The sequence below is a fragment of the Perissodus microlepis genome, chromosome 1 (assembly GCF_051167445.1).
Source record: "Perissodus microlepis isolate ML-2025 ecotype Zambia chromosome 1, ASM5116744v1, whole genome shotgun sequence".
NCBI classification, from domain to species: Eukaryota; Metazoa; Chordata; class Actinopteri; order Cichliformes; family Cichlidae; genus Perissodus; species Perissodus microlepis.
In genome coordinates this window covers 372,689-395,105 of record NC_140461.1, presented here as the reverse complement: position 1 = coordinate 395,105, position 22,417 = coordinate 372,689, and the positions used below count along the sequence as shown (strand labels likewise).

General features: G+C 43.3%; 2 pseudogenes; both read right to left on the bottom strand.

Annotated features, from left to right (window-relative positions):
* Positions 1–3,270: 3,270 nt before the first annotated feature.
* On the bottom strand, positions 3,271–4,152 carry LOC146393047 (uncharacterized; annotated as a pseudogene).
* Positions 4,153–4,234: 82 nt separating this feature from the next.
* Positions 4,235–19,456, bottom strand: LOC146393046 (uncharacterized; annotated as a pseudogene).
* Positions 19,457–22,417: the final 2,961 nt, after the last annotated feature.

The window sequence follows — 22,417 nt, the reverse complement described above, 5'->3', positions numbered from 1 at the left end:
AAAAGATTTCAGATCTTCTTCGCTCCTTTCATTTACAGCAAGAAAAGAAGGAAATAGATATTCCATAAGTGCTGTTTAAGTACATATGATGTAGAATATTAGCACAATCCAGAGAGCTATGATTAGGTCCCTTTTTTGCTAAATAAGAGTATATTAGACCATTTATCAAGCAGAGAGGAAACAGTGACATGCCTTCCTCCTTCCATTCATCATGATTACAGCTGCATCAGCCCCAGTTTGTGTCTCAGGTCAGGAAGCTGTGAGAGCAGCTCTAGGCTCAAGGAAAAGGCAGGAAATCTCGTATTTGATGGCACATCACAAGGTCAGCACATGCGTGTGATCCATGTACATCGAACGTGAATATACATGTTTAGTCTGTAAAAGCAGAGGCAGACAAACAGGGAACATGATGTTCCCCCTGAGGACACAACAAATAAAATCATGACAGATTATAGGAGCAGACACTGTCCTCGGGTAAAGGCAACACTGTGTCGGTAAACGCAGGTTTTTTAGCAGTAAATCATTGGGTGGCTTTTTTTATTACACTAAATACAAATGAAAGCAATTTTTGAACTAAACGTTTGCCACGTCTCATTGTTTATTAACGTAGATATTAAAGTGTGATAACAGCGACACCTACAGGACAGGTAAGGTAGTCTGTAGAGCATCCTCAAATCGTGCTAAGGCATGTCCGTCTTGTGTTTCAGACTGAGCAGCAGCTAGCTGCTGACATTAGCTGCTGTTAACGTGTCCTGCAGCTTGAAACCAGGCGCTGTCGCTTTGAAGCATTGTCTAAACGACCTTTAATTAGCTTCGTGGAGGTTGGTGGTTTGATTCCTGGATGCGCCGGTCTGTCCAGTCAAGAAGTCTGAGCTGCTCCTGATGTATTCATCAATGCGTGAATGATAGAAAACAGAAAAAGGCGCTTGTATGAATGTGTGTGAGAGATATGCATATATATATATCAGAAGATGGACCTTTCCTCTGTTTCAGACCTGCTCTGTACATTAAGAGATAGCTTGTGGAAAAACCTAGATCACTGGTGAATCCAAGATGCCTACCACCCATTGGCTGGAGCTCGTCCTCCTGTTGTAAAAAGTTAAACTGACCCTCACAGCCACGCGTCTTTATTCTCCTCCAGCCTCCATCGGTCTGCTCCACAAGTATGAATATCGACTCTGTCGCTAGCAGCGAAGATGTAGCCGCCAAATCTTCAGTCTGCAAAATAAGCCCGACTGTAGCCTGGATGCAGAAGTGACCGCTGCAGAGTTAAAGGCCGTGCGTCGCTCTGCTGTATCATAATGGCGAGTCACGAACGGCGGCTCAGGAATCGGCGCAGAAGCAGAGGAGAAGGACGCTCAGCCATCATGACTTCCTGTTTGATGAAAAGGCGTGCTGAGGGTTTGGGAGGACTGTGATTGCCACGCAGAGGGCCAGACCATTATATCAGTGAATCTTTGTTAAGCAGCCCCTGAGAGCGGCTGACAGCATAATTAATCTTCCATATGAACAAAGGAGCCACTCAATAGTCCTGAGGACGCTTATTAAAAAATACTAAACACCCCCCACACCGCCCCCGGCTCCAAACAGAAAGAAGGAGAGCGGGGAAGGTTTTTGTTTGGCAGTGTGGTGCAGAGGGTTTATGGGACGAGAGGTGGAGGGCGGGTCGAGGGTGGAGGAGGGGACGGCGTGATGGCAGAATGATGGATAATTTCCTGAGACAGTCAGCGATATTAAACAACAACAAGCAAATAGTTTTAATTAGAAATGTGAGATTAGCACAATCTTTCCCTCATGTGAATATCCAACAAACACACACACACACACACACACACACACAGCATGTCCTTGTCACATATTGTTCAGACCTGAGTGTGAAAATATGGTAAAAATATCAGGCTGGATGTGACAGAAGGTTCTGCACAAGTTCATTTTCTCATGTTTAAAATGATTTATTTTACATTTTGATGCTAGGAACTCAAACAGAAAGAATAATTTAACGGCTTTTTGCAGCGATCGCACCAAACGTGATGCAGCTACAGTGAACTCATGCATTCATTTCTTCTAGGCTGGACGACTGTGATTCATTATTATCAGGATGTCCTAAAAACTCCCTGAAACGCCTTCAGTTGATCCAGAACACTTCAAATCCTGCTCCTCACGTACAAGGTCTTAAATAATCAGGCCCCATCTTATCTTAATGACCTTGTAGTACCATATCACCCTATTAGAGCACTTCGCTCTCACACTGCAGGCCTACTTGTTGTTCCTAGAGTATTTAAAAGTAGAATGGGAGGCAGAGCCTTCAGTTTTCAGGTCCCTCTTCTATGGAACCAGCTTCCAGTTTGGATTCGGGAGACAGACACTATCTCTACTTTTAAGATTAGGCTTCAAACTTTCCTTTTTGCTAAAGCATATAGTTAGGGCTGGACCAGGTGACCCTGAATCCTCCCTTAGTTATGCTGCAATAGACGTAGGCTGCCGGGGGGTTCCCATGATGCACTGGGTGTCTCTCTGCTGTAGGGTTAGGGTTATTCTCTGTCCTCAGCAGTGTTGCCACAGTTATTTTGAAAAAGTAATATATCACTGACTACTGATTACTCCTTCCAAAAGTAACTTAGTTACTTTATTGATTACTTTATTTTCAAAGTAACTAAGTTAGATTACTAGTTACTTTATTAGTTACTTCCAGAAGCTGCCCATAACAATCCCCACTGCCTCAACATCGACCGGTCACTTTATTGGAAGTGTATTTTAACAGTAATGTCAACAAAATATCTCCTGACATTTGAAGTTGAACTTAAAACTTTTTTCCTGACAGAAATACTTAAAAATAAAGACAGTCTTGTTACCTTGCTTAACATAAATACTTTTTATAAAAAAAATAAGTTGACTTCATTTCACATAAATGCTTTTTTAAAATAAAAAATAAGACTCCTTTTTGTCTTCAATTTAACATAAATACTTTTTATAAAACAAACAAAGAGTCTTTCTTGACTTCCCTTAAGATACTTTTTTAATACCATCCACATGTAAGCACTATTGTCCGCTTCTGTAACTTTGGACTAATCTTGTGAAAAAAAGAGACTGCAGGTCCAACTTAAATAAATTGCTTTACCTCCTTGCAAGTAATTGATTTAAGTTAATCTACTTGACAACTTTAATAAGTTTATTAAGTAACTTTGATAAACTTAATTCAATTACTTGTAAATAGTTATTTAAGTTGGATTTCCTATGCTCTTTTTTTTCAGTATATGGTGTCATCGCATGTTATGGGGGAAACAGTAGAGTGGAGCGAGTAAACCAGTGGTTGTACCTCGTTAACAGAAGCTTCTCAAACCTTTTGTCAGAAAGTCGATTTCTTTTAGGTGTGAGCACCAAACCTCCCACACTAAAAAGTCGCTCCACAGGAGCACTTGATGGGGTTGGAGTGTTATACTTTAAAAAAATTGTCTTTATGCTTGAAAACTTATGCAGAATCTGAAGGTCGTAGCCTGACATCAGGAAGTCCATGACTTCTTTTTCTGCAGAATAGGCCTCCTCCTCTGGCTCTGCCTCAAAAGTGAAAAAGTCCATCTCACCTTGGCTGCTAGATGTAGTAGCACTGGGCACACTGGCAGGGTTTTTTGCCAGAGGAGCAGTGGTGCAACACTCTGCTGTCAGAAGCTGTTTTACTCGCTCCCTCCTTCCTGCATCTCTCAGCCATTGGAGTTTGAATGTTGGACAATTTTGTCGTCCAGCACAACAAATGAGGCGAAATGAGTCTGAGTAGCGTAAAAAACATAATCGATATTTTTATGCCTACAATTTATTATGTTATTGAATTATTTGCAAACCATGCCTAATATGAGATCAATATTATGAATTTAATTTAGTTTTAGGTTACTTATAAACATTTTAATTGTTTGAATCTTATTTTTCAATGATAATTAATATTCTGTTCCATGTTTGTGAATTGTATGAAGCAAAAAATTTGACTAATTTCAAGATGGAGCGTACCTGTACAATGGTATCTGGAAGGCCTGCAGTCATCCTGGAGAGGGCATCTTTCACAGCCTGGGTCTTCTGCATCAGAACTTCAAGTGTTGGTGGTAAAGTTCCATATGGACAGTCGCCTTGTAAAATGTCCAGTGCTGCAGTCAGAGGTTTCATGGCCATGCAGTACTCATGCAGGAACTGGTATTCTTGATCTTTGAAGCACTTCAGTCCTAGCTTTGTGCACAGAGTATTCCTCTCACCCATGGGGATTTCTGCAATTCCCTTTACAGCATCAAAAAAGGAATTCCACCTTGTGGCTGTTGGTATTAGGAGCTTTCTTTTGCTGATTTCTTCCACTGTTTCTGATGCAAGTGTAGATCTACTTGATTTGGTCCAAAGAGCTGTACATTTTGCTGTGCTGCTCCTATACACAGCCCTGCTCTCTGCATTGGTTGTTAAATGTTTCTCCACATCACGTGTGCAAATTATGTTGATGGTGTGCGAAGCACACCTGCGGTGCGGGGGAAGAGACAGCTGACCATCACTTTCATTCTCAGCCGAGAGGATTTCTGACAGATCAGAAAAAGTGACATCATCGTCTTTGGGGCTGGACTCTTCCTCCTCCGTCTCATCGTCGGACTCCGTGACAGGATGATAAACTTGAAACGCCTTAACAAAGTTGGATCCATTATCAGTAACTGTTGCAACTACTTTGTTGAGTAATCCATAAGAGGAGTGGATGTTTTCGATTTCTGTACCAGTGACATCATACGTGTGTCTACCACGAATTCGCATACGTGCTAATGCAACCTAACCTTGTGGCGCCCTAATGTGGTTCTACTGATCCAGTGGAGCGTTACTCCCATATAGCTTCTGTTGTTAGCAGTCCAAATATCCGCGGTAGTTGAAACAAAGTCAATCTCATTCAGTGAAGCCTTCAGATTTCTCTCCATTTCTGTAAACTCCTTCTCCAGGTAAGAAACAAAAGTCGTTCAGTGAGGCAGCTCAGCATTAACAGAAGTGGGGATCTTTTTTATTATGGCACGAAACGAGGGCGAGTCAACAGTGTTTATAGGTAGCATTTCTTCTACAATATACTGCGCAACCAACTTCCTCAATTCTTCATCACTTACTGGTTTTGCACCAAAGTCCAACTTTTGTTGTTTGGGTGGTGTAGGACCTTCTGTGGAAGTCACGGCTCTCTGCTTCGGACCACTCGGTGGGACTCTCTCTGTGAGTTTGACTGAGCTGTGCTGCGACTCCAAACGTTTCTTTAAGTTTGACGTCGTGTTTTTGAAGGTAGATAACACTTTTTCGCCAACACAGAGTGTACAACGAACCTTAATATTTAAATCTTTAGTTGACAGAAACTCAAAATAGTGACTATATTTCCAGCTAAAGAATGAACATCTCTCTCCCTCCATTGTTGTTTACACTTTTTTACGTCGCTGGCTGCTTGTGAGCGGGAAACGTGACCTGTCGCTTATGTGACGTTTCGCGACACGTATGCGTTTGTCATCCACCGAGACGAAAAGAAGAAACCAAATCTTTTTGCTTAAAAAAAATACAGTGGTTTGGACAAGTAACTTTAATCTGATTACAGTTATGGAAATAGTTACGCATTAGATTAGTCGTTGCTGAAAAAGTGGTCATATTCAGAGTAATGTGTTACTAAGTAACGTGTTACTGGCATCACTGGTCCTCAGATACTGATCCTGGATCTTTTGAAGGTTTCTTCCTGTTAAAAGGAAGCTTTTCCTTCCCAGTGTCACCAAGTGCTGCTTATGGGCTCTCTCTTTCATATTGTAGTGTTCTTATATATACAGGAGCTTGAGACAGCTGCTGTTTTCAGTTGTCTAGCTCATCTAAACAGAATCCAGTGAAATCATTGATTCTTATTAACTGATGAAATGTCCAGCTGAGCTTTCACTGTGACATCATCACTTGAAACTGCACTTTAACTGTTGATGGAAGAAAAACCCTGCAGACTTGACGTGAGCTGAGACGCTGCTGGCACAGTTTACTGGTCATCCTCATTGATCTGTGAATGATTAACAGCTGTTATCGTCTCTCTGCGGGACTGAACTGGATGCTTGTTAAGGGGGCGGAGTCCATTAATTCTTCTGAAACAGGTCTCTTTCTCACACGCAGACTCCCTGTTCTGGATCATTTCTGCAACCACAAAATTACTTTAATATATTCCCAGTGTTACTTCTGAATATTAATAAAATATCAATTATTAATTTTGCCTTTGGCATGGCGAGATCTACTAGTTTTAATTAGTGTACTGTACTCCTTCACAATTAAAAAATAACTGATGACCATACAGACGACCGTGACGTTCTTTCTTGTTGTTGTCAACAGTGGCGCCGCTCTTCCTCCTTCTTTTCCTTTGGTGCCCGAAGCCATCGAGCCCCATTTTGACAAAGTGCAACATGAAAACAAGATAATGAGACGGATTCAGGGCTTTGGAGAACTGCAGAAGAAGAAAGACGGGACTCTAATGAGAAGGAAGAGATTCTGTTTCTGATGATGCTGACTGACCTCGCTAAGCACCACCAGCAAGCCGCCATCAGGACAGTTTGTTTAATGTAGGAAACGCACAGCCCTTGCTGTGCTGACCATGACGAACTGGTAATGCTGTGATGTCAGCGTCTGTGCGAGGAGCAGGAAATCTGTCCATGTCAGTTCTGCTCCACAGAACTCTGATAACTGAATAACAACCCATATGCCTCCTGCTCACAGCTGGTTACCTTTGTCCAGGTACTGGATCCAGGTACTGTTTTTTGTTGTTGTTGTTGTTGAAGCTAAAGTTTCACATTTATGCACTGCGCTCTTGCTAATGTTAGAATGTTAGAGTGATTCGTGCAGGTGTGGTAGAGGTGATGATGATGTTGCAGGATGGCAAAATTTGGTTCTCCCACACAGAAACTTTCCTGATGCAGAACATTCTCATTCCCAATGCGTAACATACCAATGACTTGTCACGGCCCGAGGTGTCTCATAGTGTCATGAAAGGAACCTTTCCGCATCCTTACGAGACGCTCCGGGTTCTCAGTTGAATCCAATAGAGAGCCACTTATGGCGTTAACACAGGCTTAGAGCAGCGACTCCAGCCGCCCATCCCAGCCCCAACATCAACCCTGTCAGATAGAATAGAATAGAATAGAATAGAATAGAATGCCTTTATTGTCACTATACAGTTGTACAATGAGATACAGAGCATCTCCTACTCAGTGCAAACATGCTGGGGGGGGGGCACAGTTCTGCAGCGCCATATACATATGGACAGTATTAACAGAGGGAAAAGATATATATATATATATATAAAATGTACAGATATACAAGTCGGTTTAAAAGAAAAAGTAATATGTAATTTTACTTTATTTATGTGTTTTCCAAAGTGATTCATGATCAGAACGTAATACACATTTACATGTATAGATCCATTCCAAAAAGCTCTCATTCCGCTGAATACGTAATACCGATGATTTGTCACACAGCGTCAGTATGTGGCGAGTCGGGATGAGACCGTGTTGCGGGATGCCACCTTGGTGTCATGGTTCTGGTGGATTATACCTGAGCTTCTGTTTTATTGCCTTCCTTGTGTCGTGCTGTCCAGTCTCCATCTTGTTTACCTGTCTCTGTGTAGCACATGCAGTTTTATTCTGCTTGCCTTGTTACCCTGATTTAGTTTCGCTGTGTTAGTTCTTCATCAGCCTCAGTGTGTCTGTGTATTCATTGTTTATGTTTTTCCAGTTTGCATTTTGTTTCAGCTGCTTTTGGACTGTCGGCCTTGCCCCGATTAATTTTTTTATTCTTAAAGTTGGTGCCACCTGTCTGCGTTTGGGACTGCCTAGCTGAGATGCTCGCAGAATTATCTATTTCATTTGGTTTGCAAACTCCTCAGGATCCACCTGGTGGAAGTGGAAAACACTGCTGGGAAAAATGATGGCTGGAACTGGGGACTGGATGCTCTTTGACTTCTATTAGTGAAACAGGAGAAAATGACATCCAGAAGCACAGGATTCATGACACAAACACACCCAGATGAGGAAGCAGAGAAGAAGAGTTTGAACCCCCCTAATGGTGTTGGCATGAGATTTGAGAGTTTAATATTGCATGCGGATGGATTTTTTTTCCCTTTTTGTGCAATTGACCAACATGACATGCCTAACTGTATAAATGGGTTGCTTTATGATGATAAGATCACTGGCTAATAAGATATTTATGTGACACGCTGACAGATCCATCTCCTTCCTTCCCTCTTCTTGCCATCTTCATGCCTCGCTGAGCCGGTGAGGATCAAACTCAAATTCTCCAAATGGGGTCGTTAAATGGAGAGGAAATTTAATAAATTAATACTTCTTTTTCATAGAAGGGGCTAAAGAAGAAAGATAGGAAGAGAGGGAAGGGAGAGAAGTTTATAGTCTTGACAAATAGCCCGAGTGGCAGAGTGTTTATAATCTTTTCTCCTTTTTTGTACTTCAGTCATTCATTTTGTCCTCGCCTCATCTCAAATCCCTTCTGGGTATTTTCACATGGGTGTCTTGGGAAAGGTGTCACACTTGTCATGCTGAAGCTTAAATGAAGATCTTGTAGTTTTTATCATTATGACAAGCAGGGCCAGCAAAGATAAAACAAAAACATTTTTCAAAGGGGATTTTGTGAACGTCACTCACAGCCACATTTCCTGTAAGCTGAGTGTTTGCTGACCTACTACACATTTCATGATCTGATCAAATATTTAGCTGTTACGGCATCAACGTGTCCAAACTCAAGCTCTGAAAGCTGCAGTTTGTTTGACATCCAGCAGAGGCAGCAGTGAGTCAGTCCCCATAGACTTCCATGTTAAAACTTTACATCAGAAATAAACATGTTTATGGCCTGATGTTACGGCCAAAAGGCCAAACCGGCTGTGTGGGCTCGAGAGCAGACATAGACAGAGGCAAAACCCGACGTGAAAATAGTGCTTCATTTACAGTGGTGCACAAAGGCAGTAGTAAACAATAGTAGACAATCCCGATAAAGTTGACTATGAACTATGAGCTAAACTTGAGACAAGTAATCAGAACTATGAGCTGTGACTAAGTCCATGAACAGGTCCAGGGGAGAAAGGAGGGGCAGTGGAATACAGCGCCAGCATTGCAGGTGGAGAACAACTTGAGAGGGGTACCGTTCGGTGAGTTGTGATCCAAAATGAATCTGGAGGCAGGCAAGTCGTATGCTGTGACGAAGGAAGTGTAACCAGTTTTGCAGAACATCAGCGTCCAGATGAAGGTAGTAGATGAAGACACAGATGAAGAAGTATTGTCTGCAAGTATAACATGATAACCAGGCAGGTAACTAGAGCAAAGAGAAAAGACTGTGAGCAAAAATACCACAAGTCTAAAAGGAGTTTGGTAGCCTAGCACTAACACAGGTTAGCTGTGGAGCTGGCAGAGGTCTGTTGTGAGTCCTGGTCTTAAATACCAGTAGCTTGATTGCAGACAGGTGTGCAGGCTTATTGGAGACTCCGCCAGAAGGTTGAGCCCAGCTTTCTGGAAAAACAACCAAGACCATAGCTGTGTCTCAATTCAGGGGCTGCATTCTTCGGAGGACCCGACCCACATAGACCGAGAAGGCTGGAAGTTTGAGGCTGTGAAATGACGGTCTAGCCTTCAGATTTGCATCACCACCTGTCTCTGTAGACTTTAATAAACTCAGCCGTCTGCTGTCTAAAATATAACAGGACACTGGAGTAAACTCTCGACCATCTCACACTTCTGTTCAATCAGTTTTCTTTTTGACGTTTATTCAGCTGTGTGAAAACTTTAATCTCAGCCAAACTGATTTACTCAGGAACAAATAAAACACTGAGAAAAGCCAAACAATAAAATTTTTAACGTATCTAAGTGACTTATGTATCATGTTTAACCTGATTAGCAAAAGACCGCGGGGGGTCTGAATACGATGTGCCTGGAGTTCGCTGTTCTTGCCGGCTAACAGACGTCTCCGAAAAAGTCGGTGCACTTTTGCAAATATGTGATGTCTTGATAAACAAGCAGATATTTGAAGTTTACACAGCTACATTCTCACCTGAAAATAAGTTTATTTTAACTCTCTGCACTCCTCCGCCATTGCTGCGTTTGAAAAGTATTTTTATATATTATAAACATTTTATAAATAATAATTTAATAAAGTATTGAAAAGAGTAACAAGAGTAATATTCAAACTAAATAGCTGCCACCATTGTTGGAAACGGCTGGGCCGACTTCGGGGATAGGTTGGGCCACGAAGGATACACCCTGTTAAGAAATATATTCTAAAACACTTCTTCAGTAGAGAATCAGAGAAGAGAAACACACAGAACTTCTTGCTAGCAAGGGCAGCCTCCAGAACTGAGACTCGCACTGAGGACTGCCCTGGTCTTTATTTATATGCTTCAGTGAGCGTTTGTTCCTTACATTGGAATGTGGAGGTGTACGTGTGTGTGTGTGTGTGTGTGTGGCCCCATAAACGACTTCCCTTAACCTGCTGGTCTGGAAAATCCAACAGTTCGTCTATATGTAAAAAAGGCACTTAAACTAAAACTGACATAGCTACGTTAATCCTACCGTAAAACAATAAGACAAGGTACGACCTTTCCCATGCTCCTAGGATGTGGGGGTGAACGCAAGAACACCCTGGAATGTTACAAACCTCCTAGGGTGAGACATTCTTTCAATATGCCACCAACTATATACTTCTAAACACGAATGATTACATGCAGTATTCTACCATATGCAAACTTATATCATTAAAAGATTATACTGACTACTAAGTACAATTTTCCATTGACACACCCGGTCCTGTATATATAAGAACACTACACCCGACCCAGCAGCCGTTGAATTGGGACAGCCTTCGTTGAGTCGCTGTGAAGTAATCGGCCTTCAAATGCCTCCAAAGGATGCGGTCCCTGAATTGAGAAACAGCCCCTTATGCCTGATCATTTCCCCCCGATAATACAAGAAAGCTTTTATAACTTACCTGGACTAAAGTTTGCATTATTAGGGGCATGGCCTCTTTGACTGACAGGTGGATGCTAACACAGGTGACTGTAGCTGCTAGCTGTCTGCTAGCTTTGCCTGAACTGGACCTCTGGACCGTGTTTGTGCTGTTGGAGCCTTCTGGAGACTTTTAATGACATCATGTGACCAATAATATGGCTGCTGTGAGCTCCAGTTTTAGGGCACAGAGAAATTTAAGCATTTCAACTGGATGTTACTGAGCACTAATTAGCAGGTATTGCTCTCATACAGTGTGAATGCAGACTGATAGCTAGGCTAGCTAGCTTTAGCTAATAACGCAGCTTTTTTTGTGTAAAATTGTTAATTTTTTGGTGGTGGTGTTTTTACGTCCAGGGGCTGCAGGTTACAGAGAGAATTAATACATGAACTGCTTGGACATCAGTAGGTACTCACAGCTCCACGCTCATATACAAATATCCTTCGTGGCAGAGACATCCACAGGGCCCAGTTAGCCAAAGAGAGCATGTACGAGTGAGACAGCCTGTGTGGTTCGATGTTTGACTGCAGGCCTTCTATCAGCTCCTGTGTGACATCTACAACAACACATGTGACACGAAAACACACTGAGCCAACATGGCCATGCTAATTAACCCCATGCTGGTAATGAAGAGCTCTGACGAGCCAGCGTCTGATGAGTGATAATTTCCATATGTAGTAGGGCACCTTCTGACCACAGCTTCCTTGGAATGATTACATCCAAAATCCAAAAGTGGTCCGTTAAGGACTATAACCCCCAAACTCAAATTCAAAAATTCAAATTCAAATTCAAATTTTATTTGTCACGTACACAGTCATACACAGTACGATATGCAGTGAAATGCTTAGACAACTGCTCGTGACCTAAAGAAAAAGGCTATGAATAAGATAGGAAATAAATATGAAAAATTAAAAAGGGTAAATTTAACTAGGAAGGAATAAAATATAAAAAAAATATATATATAAAAATTTTTTATTTATTTTTTTTTTTTTTAAGGTTAAAAATGAAATAACTGTACAACACAAATTAGAATGAAGGGTAAATTTAACTGGGAAAGAATAAGATAAAATATATAAATTAAAGTTGAAAATAAAATAACTGTACAACAAAATACACAATACACAGTATAGAACTATATGAGAATGTATGAAGAAATATAAATAAATAAATATATATATACACACAATAACAGCAGCTGTACAAGTATTAACTGGAAATGAAGAATATAGTGACCAGTGTTGTGCAAGCCACATTGTCTTGTGCAGTGCAAATATGCTTAAAGTGATTTAAGTGATGAAGTGAAAATAATGTCCAGAATGTCCAGTGTGTGTGTAAGAACTATATGTGTGGGTCAGTACTGTGTGGTGGTGTGATTGAGAGACCGTATCGCCTGCGGGAAGAAGCTCCTCCTCAGTCTCTCTGTGTTGGTCTTCAGGGAGCAGAATCGCTTTCCTGACCTCAACAGAGAGAACAGTCTGTTGTTGGGATGGCTGTCCAGACTTTCATTTTTTTTCAGAGTGTGTATGCTGCAATACTCTGTAGCGTCACAGGTTATGTTAGGGTTATGTTAGAGATATCCTGGATGTGTTGAAATGAGTGGAAGAGGGACATTCTGGAGAGAGATCCAAAAAAGAACACAGGAGCAGTGCTGAAGTGAGGTACAGGAAGGTATTTACAGGATATTTCTTGAACTTATTCTAATTTTGAGCTGACACAAATATCTTCATGTATCAGCTCATACTGAGATCAGTGTTAAGTTAATGGTGAAGAAGAAACCATTGCTCATTGCATCATGGGAAGCCCTAGCTCTATTGCACTGTAACTAAGGGAGGATTCATTATTCATCCTGATAATAATGAATTACAGTCGTCCAGCCTAGAAGTAATAAATGCATGAACTAGTTTTTCACTCTGAGTCAGGATATTTCTAATTTTAGAGATGTTGCGCAAATGGAAGAAAGCAGTCTTACATATTAGTTTAATATGTGCGTTGAAGGACATGTCCTGGTCAAAAATGACTCCAAGGTTCCTCACAGCGTTACTGGAGGCCAAGGTAATGCCATCCAGAGTATGAATCTGGTTAGATACCATATTTCTAAGGTTTTCTGGGCCGAGTACAATAAACTCAGTTTGATCTGAATGAAGAAGCAGAAAGTTAGCGGCCATCCAGGTCTTTATGTCTTTAAGACATTCCTGCAGTTTAACTAATCGGTGTGTGTTATCTGGCTTCATGGACAGATAGAGCTGGGTGTCATCTGCATAGCAGTGAAAATGTATGCTATGTCTTCTAATGATGCTGCCTAAGGGAAGCATGTATGCTGAGGCTCAACAGAGCTCTGACTGTTTGTCAGCCTGGCTACAGAGCTGAAGAGAAACCTGGGGTTGTTCTTATTTTCTTCAATCAGTGATGAATAGTAAGATGTTCTGGCTTTGCGGAGGGCTTTCTTATAAAGCAGCAAACTATTTCTCCAGGCTAAATCATGATCTTCTAAATTTGTGACACGCCATTTCCTCTCCAGCTTACGAGTCATCTGCTTTAACAGTAGAAGGAGGGCTCATTTTAAAATCTCCTGGAACCACAGCAGTAATTGCAAAGACAGAATTTCTTGGAGAAGTTAAGTGATTTTCAATTTTCAGTAAAATTTGACAAAACAATTATTTAAGATTTATTTTTATGGTTTTTATTAGTTTATTTGTTTTTATTAGTTATCGATGATTTAGATCATTTCATTACAGATTGTGATGGCAAGCCACACATGGTAAGCTCCACACCTCACCACCAGTTGATTCACTGTAGTTTACTTTGCAGTCACTACTTTAATATAAACTAGCGAAACTAGCGGCTGACACAGCAGAAAGATCTATCATCCGAACGTTTCCCAACCAGAAGCCGTGGGTGGATAAAAACATCCGCGACGCTCTGAGATCACGCACCGCTGCCTACAATGAAGGGCTCGTCTCCGGTAATATAGACCTATGCAAGGCTGCGTCTTACAACGTGCGCAGTGCGGTCAGAAAGGCAAAGCGGAGCTACGGGGAAAACTAGAGTCACAGCTACGACAGTGCGACTCTAGGAGCCTGTGGAAAGGACTGCGGACAATAACGGACTATAAACGCCCAGCGTCTTCAATGATGAATCCCGACGCTTCACTGGCTGATGAGCTGAACACGTTTTATGCTCGCTTCGACGCCGCAGTAATTAAAACAACAAACGGCTGCGCGCGCTCGGAGTGCACCAGTGAAGACAATGCATTCATCATCACAGAGCATGCCGTGAGGAACACCTTCAGGAGGGTGAACACCAGGAAGGCAGCATGACCAGATGCAATCCCTGGCCGGGTCCTGAGAGCCTGCGCTGACCAGCTAGCACCCGTGTTCACGGAGATCTTCAACCTTTCCCTGGCCCAAGCTGTGGTTCCCACGTGCTTCAAACAGTCCATCATTGTCCCTGTTCCAAAGAAACAACAGCCCGCTTGCCACAATGACTACCGTCCAGTAGCACTGACTTCAATTGTGATGAAGTGTTTTGAAAGACTGATGAGAGATCACATCACTTCTTCACTTCCTGCCACCATCGACTCACTTCAGTTTGCTTACCGGACTAATCGTTCCACAGACGATGCCATATCTCACCTGCTCCACACATCCCTGAGTCACCTGGACACTGGCAGAGGGAATTATGTTAGGATGCTGTTCGTGGACTACAGTTCAGCATTCAACACAATAATTCCCTCTAAGCTTTTCACCAAGTTGACGGATCTAGGACTCAGCTCATCACTGTGTCAGTGGATCCTCAACTTCCTCACAGACAGACCCCAATCAGTGAGGGTGGGAAAACAAGTCTCCCCCTCCATCTCACTCAGCACTGGAGCGCCTCAGGGCTGTGTTTTAAGCCCCCCTGCTGTACTCACTGTACACTTATGACTGTGTAGCCACATCAGACACCACCTCCATTGTCAAGTTTGCTGACGACACTGCTGTTGTGGGCCTGATCTCCGACAACATCGAGACGGCCTACCTGGAGGAGATTAGGAACCTGGAGACCTGGTGCCAGGAGAATAACCTCCTCCTAAACGTCAGCAAGACTAAGGAGCTGATCGTGGACTTCACTACAAAGCAGGCGAGGAATTACAAACCCCTCATCATCAGTGGCACGCCAGTGGAGAGAGTGGACAGTTTCCGATACCTGGGTGTCCACATCACTCAGGACCTGTCATGGTCCTGCCACATCAACTCCCTGGTTAAGAAAGCCCGTCAGCGTCTCTTCTTCCTCAGAAGACTTAGAGACTTCCATCTGCCACTGAAGGTGCTCAAGAACTTTTACTCCTGCACCATCGAGAGCATCCTGACGGGAAACATCTGCACCTGGTTTGGGAACAGCACCAAGCAGGACAGACGAGATCTGCAAAGAGTGGTGCGCTCAGCCGAACGCATCATTCAATCAGAGCTCCCTGACCTGCTGTCCATCTACACCAAGCGGTGCAAGTCCAAAGCTAGGAAGATTATGATGGACCTCTCCCATCCCAACAATGGACTCTTCTCACTGTTGAGGTCTGGGAAGCGCTTCCGCTCCCTTAAAGCCAAAACAGAGAGAATGAGGAGGAGCTTCTTCCCCCAGGCTATTCGGGCCCTGAACCAGGTGTAGGACTGGACTCTCCCACACACGTCACATCACCACACGCACTCTGGTTTTTCTTCATGCACACTTCCTATAATTTATAATCTCTTTCTGCTATTTGCACATTTTTACTGTAAATGGTAAATGGTAAATGGCCTGTATTTGTATAGCGCTTTCCTAGTCCCTAAGGACCCCAAAGCGCTTTACACCAGTCATCCACCCATTCACACACACACTGGTGATGGCAGCTACATTGTAGCCACAGCCACCCTGGGGCGCACTGACAGAGGTGAGGCTGCCGGACACTGGCGCTACCGGGCCCTCTGACCACCACCAGTAGGCAACGGGGGTGAAGTGTTTTGCCCAAGGAGACAACGACGGTTGTCCAAGCCGGGCTCAAACCAGCACCCTTCCGATTACAAGGCGAACTCCCAACTCTTGAGCCACGATTGGCAGGTCAGTTTGTTTCATGTTTGAAGTTTTGTTAATTGTTATTCTGAGTTTAGTTTATTGAGTTGACCTCTTTTATTGGTCTGCCTGTTTAAGTTTTGGCTTTGTTAAATATATTTTCATACTTTTGGGTCAATAAAACCCCTTTTTTGAATAAAACACCTGCGTCCTTTATGCTTTACTGCTTGGTCCCTGACACAGATCATAAAGTTAAAAAATGTTTTTTAAAAAACCTAGTCAGAGTGCAACAAATAACACAATAATTAACACATCTAAAAATGTAGTTACAGAAGAAGAGCATTATGAATTGTTAAAAATGAGCAACATTAGCTGTAGTAAAATAAAAACGGTATAAAAGAAGAGCTCACTGTGAGCACAGACTGATTGATGAAACAGACGACTGCCTACAACTTGCTAGAGAAACATAAAAAACACTTTTAATAATTACTATAAAAACAGAAAGAAGTCGATCATCTCATCCACATCTGCCTCTGATCACCAAGCCTGTAGTCATGAGCGTCCACACATCTCTGCCTCAGTCCACAGCTCCACCTCCTCAGCTCTGATACTAACCATGTGCTGAATCATACCTGTTATTAACCTCTGTCTCTCTTCCACAGCATGTCTTTATCCTGTTTTCCTTCTCTCACCCCAACCAATCACAGCAGATGGCCCCGCCCCTCCCTGAGCCTGGTTCTGCTGGAGGTTTCTTCCTGTTAAAAGGGAGTTTTTCCTTCCCACTGTCGCCAAAGTGCTGCTCATAGGGGGACATATGATTGTTGGGTTTTTCTCTGTATGTATTATTGTAGGATCTACCTTACAATATAAAGCACCTTGAGATGACTTGTGATTCGGTGCTGTATAAATATAAATTGGATTGAATCCTCAGGCTTGAAACCCATCTGGCTGCTCCACTCTGATTTCACTCTTTATTTGCTCAAACTCTGGACTCTGTTCAGTCCCCTCGCTGCTCCATAAAGCCAGAAACCCCCCTGGTCTTCCATGCCATCGGTCACACACTCCTCGCTCTGCTCCAGCTCATAGCCCCATCCAGTAATTATTCATCTTTTTTATCTAGCTCTGCCTTGTGTTACAGCAGCCTTCACATCAAAATGTGTGTAAACAGTTGTGGACTGGACATAAAGTGATGATGAGGCAGTCCTGATGTCTCTCATGGAGAAAAGGAAGAAAGTGAGTCTCTGGTTCATCTGATTCTCAGGAGGAGGTGGCAGGATTTCCTGGTTCGTTCCAGAAGCTTTTGTACGTATTTCAGGATTTTGACAGTTTGAGTGTTTGCTGGCAGAGTTGGGGCCACATCTGAAGAGGTGATGATTTCAAAGACAGCTAGGTGTAAGTCTGAGGTTAAATAGGATTATTTTACTGTTTCCATATCATTGGATACTTAGTACGGTCTGGACACATGAGCAGCGGCCTGCGGTGCAAACTCTGACTGATTTCACACAAGCCCCAAAATCAGAACACAAACTCACTGAAGCGCACAAAGGTGGTTCATCAGGGCAAAGGCACATGTTCTAGTTTTTCCTTTCACACACACACACACACACACACACACACACACACACACACACACACACACACACACACACACACACAGCCTGTCTTTAAATCTCAGAGGAGCTGCTGTGTACTCTATATTTATTATCTGGGGTGGCACTGTTGATAGATGAGATACCTCCTCAATTACAAGGGCACAACATTGCCTTCCAACCTGATAGGGTGAAAAACTGTCTCCTTTCTTCTTGCATTTTCTGTCCCACCATCCAGAAGGGTGATATACAACAATGTTGGGGGACACACATCTCCAACGCACGCCGTCTGCTCGTCACCGTACAAAGGACGGACAGGAACTGGTCAGAGGGGACGGGCGGCATGGTACCCAGAGAGCAGCTCTATGCACAGCCACCATGTGTAAACAGAACAGAGGGAGCTGCACAGCTGCATTAATCTCCATCCAGCTGTAAGTGCGAAGCAGGGAGATTGAGAGGAGGCCGATGATACTGGCTGTTTGAAGGCAGAAATCTTGGAAGCGTGATTTTGAGCAATGCCGGCCGGGGGAAGTCTGCGAATTTAAAATGGTTGTAAATTTGCATTAGCCTCAATCCATCATCATCATAGGATGGGGAGAAGGAGGAGGGGGAGGACTCGCAGAGGAAAGCAGGAGGAGGAGGAGACTGTGCGGCAGTCGGTGCTGAGGCTAGCCCTCTCTTCCTCTCTGACAGATTCCTGTTTAAGTGACTATGAATGCAACAGTTCCACAAATAATTTATCAGACCTGCACTGGCTCTGAACCCGACTCCCTCTCCGACTCGTCAACTACACACAGAGAAGCAACGACCAGCAGGAAACACCATCGTGGACCTTTACTCTGTTTACCTTGCTGAGCTGCTGTTTTATGGCTTGTTATTAGAAATTCATATAAAGGGTTTTCTTTTAACATTTCTGTGTGCCAGCGTCCTCTCGTTACTCTCTGGCTCTCTTCCACAGTGTGTCTGTGTCCAGTCTTCCTCCACTCAACCCCAGCTGTTTGGACTCTTGTCATTGTGTCATGGCCCGTGTGGCCATCAGGCCGAGTGGACTCAAAATGCAGATTCAACACACGGAGGCCTGGAGAGCGACGTGAATGATTTTCATTCACAGTGACGTGAAACGTGACATAAACAATTGAACATGAGTGAAAGGTGCAGGGACTATTTACAGGGACGTGGGTGAAAGGGCTACACACACACAACAGTGCAGGCAACAGTAGGCTTGAAAATGTGTAACCGGGAGCAAACTATACACATGAACATGAGCTATGATCTGTGGCTATGAAACACAGGTTACATGAACTTGAGGGAAATGTCAAGAGAAGATTTCATGAACGTGGACGATATGATTACAGAGCTCCTGCGGTGAGTAGATGGAGAATGAGAACGACAGAGGAGAGTCACAGTGAGGCCACACTCAGGTTTTGCTGATGATATTGTTCCACTGAGTTTTTCCTCGCAGCCTACTTGTTTGCAGGTGGAGGTGTGTGAAGGGGGAAAGACAAGGCTGAGCAGGTCCAGGTGAGTTAAGGAGGTGACCCGGTTCCAAAGGTCCAGGTGAGGCAGGCAGGTGATAATGAAAATGGAGTCTGTGCTGGAGCCGATGTGGAGTAGGTATTTGGAAGAAGACCAGCGACCAGGTTGTGGATTGCTGCGAGCGACAGGTGAGTGCGATCCGTGGGATTGAGCGGGGTAGGAGATAGCGCTGGTCTTAGATACTGCCGAGGTAATGAGCTGCAGGTGCGGCTACGGAGAGGAAAAGAGGTCAGCTCCGCCCAGAGGAGGAGACTCGTAGCTGCCAGAAAAATACTGCACTCACCTGGACCGTGACGCATTGCTTAGTTTACCATGTATGTTTCCTGTTTTAGTGTGATAGTCTTTTGTCCTGTGTGCGTTATGTCTAGTTCTACTTCCTCTGTGTCATAAGTTAGATTATTTCCAGCCGTGTTCCCACCTGTTTCCCATCCTGTCTGTTTAAGCCCTCAGCTTCTCTTGGTTCCTTGTCTCGTCTCATGTGTGTTTCCTGTTTATTTCAGTCTCTGTAACGACACGTGTTCCAAACCAGCCTGCGAGTCCTGCACTCGGGTCCTGCCTTCCTACTCCACGTTGTCCTGAATGTCACACCAACCAGTCACAGCAGATAGCCGCTCCTCACCGAGCATGACTCAGCAGGAGGTTTTGTCCTCTTGTTAAAAGGGAGTTTTTCCTAATAATTTGGGGGGTTTTAGACTAAAAAATTGTACCACACTTGGTGGTGTTTGTAATTCAGCTTCACTGGGATTAAATTTCTTTTTTACTATGGATTTAATTTGTTGATATTCCAAAAATCATTTCTTGTTGATCCCATATTGTGTAACTAGTCTGTCAAACGAAATAAAGTCTGTTCCTTCCAATATATGTTGGCCAGATCGCCTTCTACTGTCTTTAAAAGTGGGATATGGTTTAATTTAGTTAATTCTGAAAGCTTAGGAGAGACATTAATACCCAAATATGTTATATTTCCAGATTGCAGTGGGGAAGGAGAAGAATTATGGAAGGAGCAATTAATCGGAAGAACTGTAGATTTTGACCAGTTAATTAATCTCTTTTTCTAACTAAGCAGCTGTTAGTGCCCAATCCCAACCAGCCAGTGACAGAAAGTGGCTACCACCCTAACCACCACCACACACCAGCGTTTGACTCCACACTGTGTGGGTCTGTGAAGCTGCATGAGTAACACACACTCACAGTAACGTGTTAACCTGAGCTGTATATCCATCAGCAGCTCCACTCATCTGATGTCCTCTGTGTTGGTGTGTAAACATGCTAAATAACATCATCTGGTGAAAACGAAGCATAATGGACGTCAGCTGTGCAGCAACACACACACGCACACACACACACACTATCAAACGAAGAAGTGCAACATTTTTTATGAGATAAAAGAAGTTTAATAACACATTCATGTTTAAAATATTGAGTCTACTGCAACAACCATCAGCTGATTGATTTATCACAGCACAGACATCACGGCTGTGTGTGAACTCCTCGACACGAGCCTCCACCCTGCCTGTACGTCAAATAATGAGCTAATGTAACAGAAAACATGCTGGAGTGTTTCTGCTTGGTCTCTCAATCTCTCTCACACACCAACAAACTGCTGAAGGACGTTTTGTGATTGGGGGGGGGGGGGCTTTGGTTTCGTGAGGCCAAATCAATTAGCACATCAACGAGGCCCTCACCTCCTCCACACCTGATCGCCGTGATGACATATCTAACACAGCAGGAGGATAACAGGAAATAGAAGTGAACCCTGATGATGTCAGAGAGTACTGATGATGTTTGCTCAGTTAATACTTGAGACCGTACGGCGATATGAAGAGGAGAGAGGAAGCTGAGGGGACGAGAAGGCCTTAAGCAATGACTTCAGAGGGCACGGTGGAAATGGGGAAAGCATTCATTCATCATTATTGTCAGGGGCTTTGGCAAATGATAACAATTTGTCTTCATCCCTATTTTTAGACAATGAGGCACAACAGCCATTTTGTCCAGATGGAAGGAGGCCTGTGTGAGCAATATGCTGCATTTTACAGAGTATTCCTTAATTAGGCGTGTGTGACTATTATTTTAAACTTGCCTGGACTTCAGTGACATATTTAGATGTATGGATCTGTATGTAGGCCACGGACACTCGCTTCTCTTTAGGAGCATATTTATGAAACGTGCATATTTAAGATTGAACTGTGCCGTCAGTCACCGCAAGCACAGCAGATCAGCAAATGTGCATTAAAACAATGTTTTACATAATAATACTTTAAGTAATGAAGTCTCTGGGGCAAAGTGACAAAAGCAGGAACATGTTGAGGCTTTATTAAGAGACTTTATTAAAAGTCAGTGCTATGTGGAGTTGTGATGTGTGTGTCCCTGCTGGGCTGGAGCGAGGTCATGCTGTGAACTGCAAACAATGAAGATAAATTGGAGCTGCACGTATGAATGAGGTGTAGGTGACGGCCAGCATTCGGTGAGACCCCGACCGGGTGTTGTCAGGCTGCAGCATAAACGCTCACTGTTAAGTGACCTGTCCGGAGAAGCTGTGGGAAAGCTGCAATTAAATCACGAGAATCTGTGTTACACTGGTACATCGCCGCTGCTCCTCCTCACATGGTTATGCTTTTGCTACCGAAATGACCTGTCATCCTTTCTTCTTCAGGCCTATAAGCCCTTCACGCCTCACGGTACCCTTGGTGCTTTGCACCCATGTTTGTGTTGACCTCAGCATGAGTCTTGCAGTTTTGCTGGATTGTCCTGTACCATGGTTCAAGCCTGAGGCCCGATCGCCCTCCTCTTCTCTCGTATTCCTTTTTCTGACATCTTGATGCATGCTCAATCATCCAGGTAAGGAAAACGTTGAGTCTGTTCATCTGGACACTCTGTGTAATTTCTCTAACATTTTCCTTTGAGCTTCTTTTGTTTCAAACTGTTTTCCCGCCATCCTTATTTTAACTTTGTTTGTTTGTTTGTTTTCTTGAATGGCTGTTGGATTTATTTGATTGAATGAATCCAGGACTCTGTGACCTCTAAATGCAAGACTTCTTCATGGAGTTTGATCGACTGATCGCTTTTACTGTTCCGTTCCAGGTCAAACTGCTACAGACTGTAGATTTCTTTAATTTGAGAGTGAAGGCCAACCTATGCTCCTCTGACAAATCCCCAGCTGAACAAACTTCTCTAAAGCTCCGCCCCATATGAAGCAGTTCACTCGTTACATATGACTGGCTCATTGAAGATCGGTCTCTACTGAAAATACCTGTCTCCAG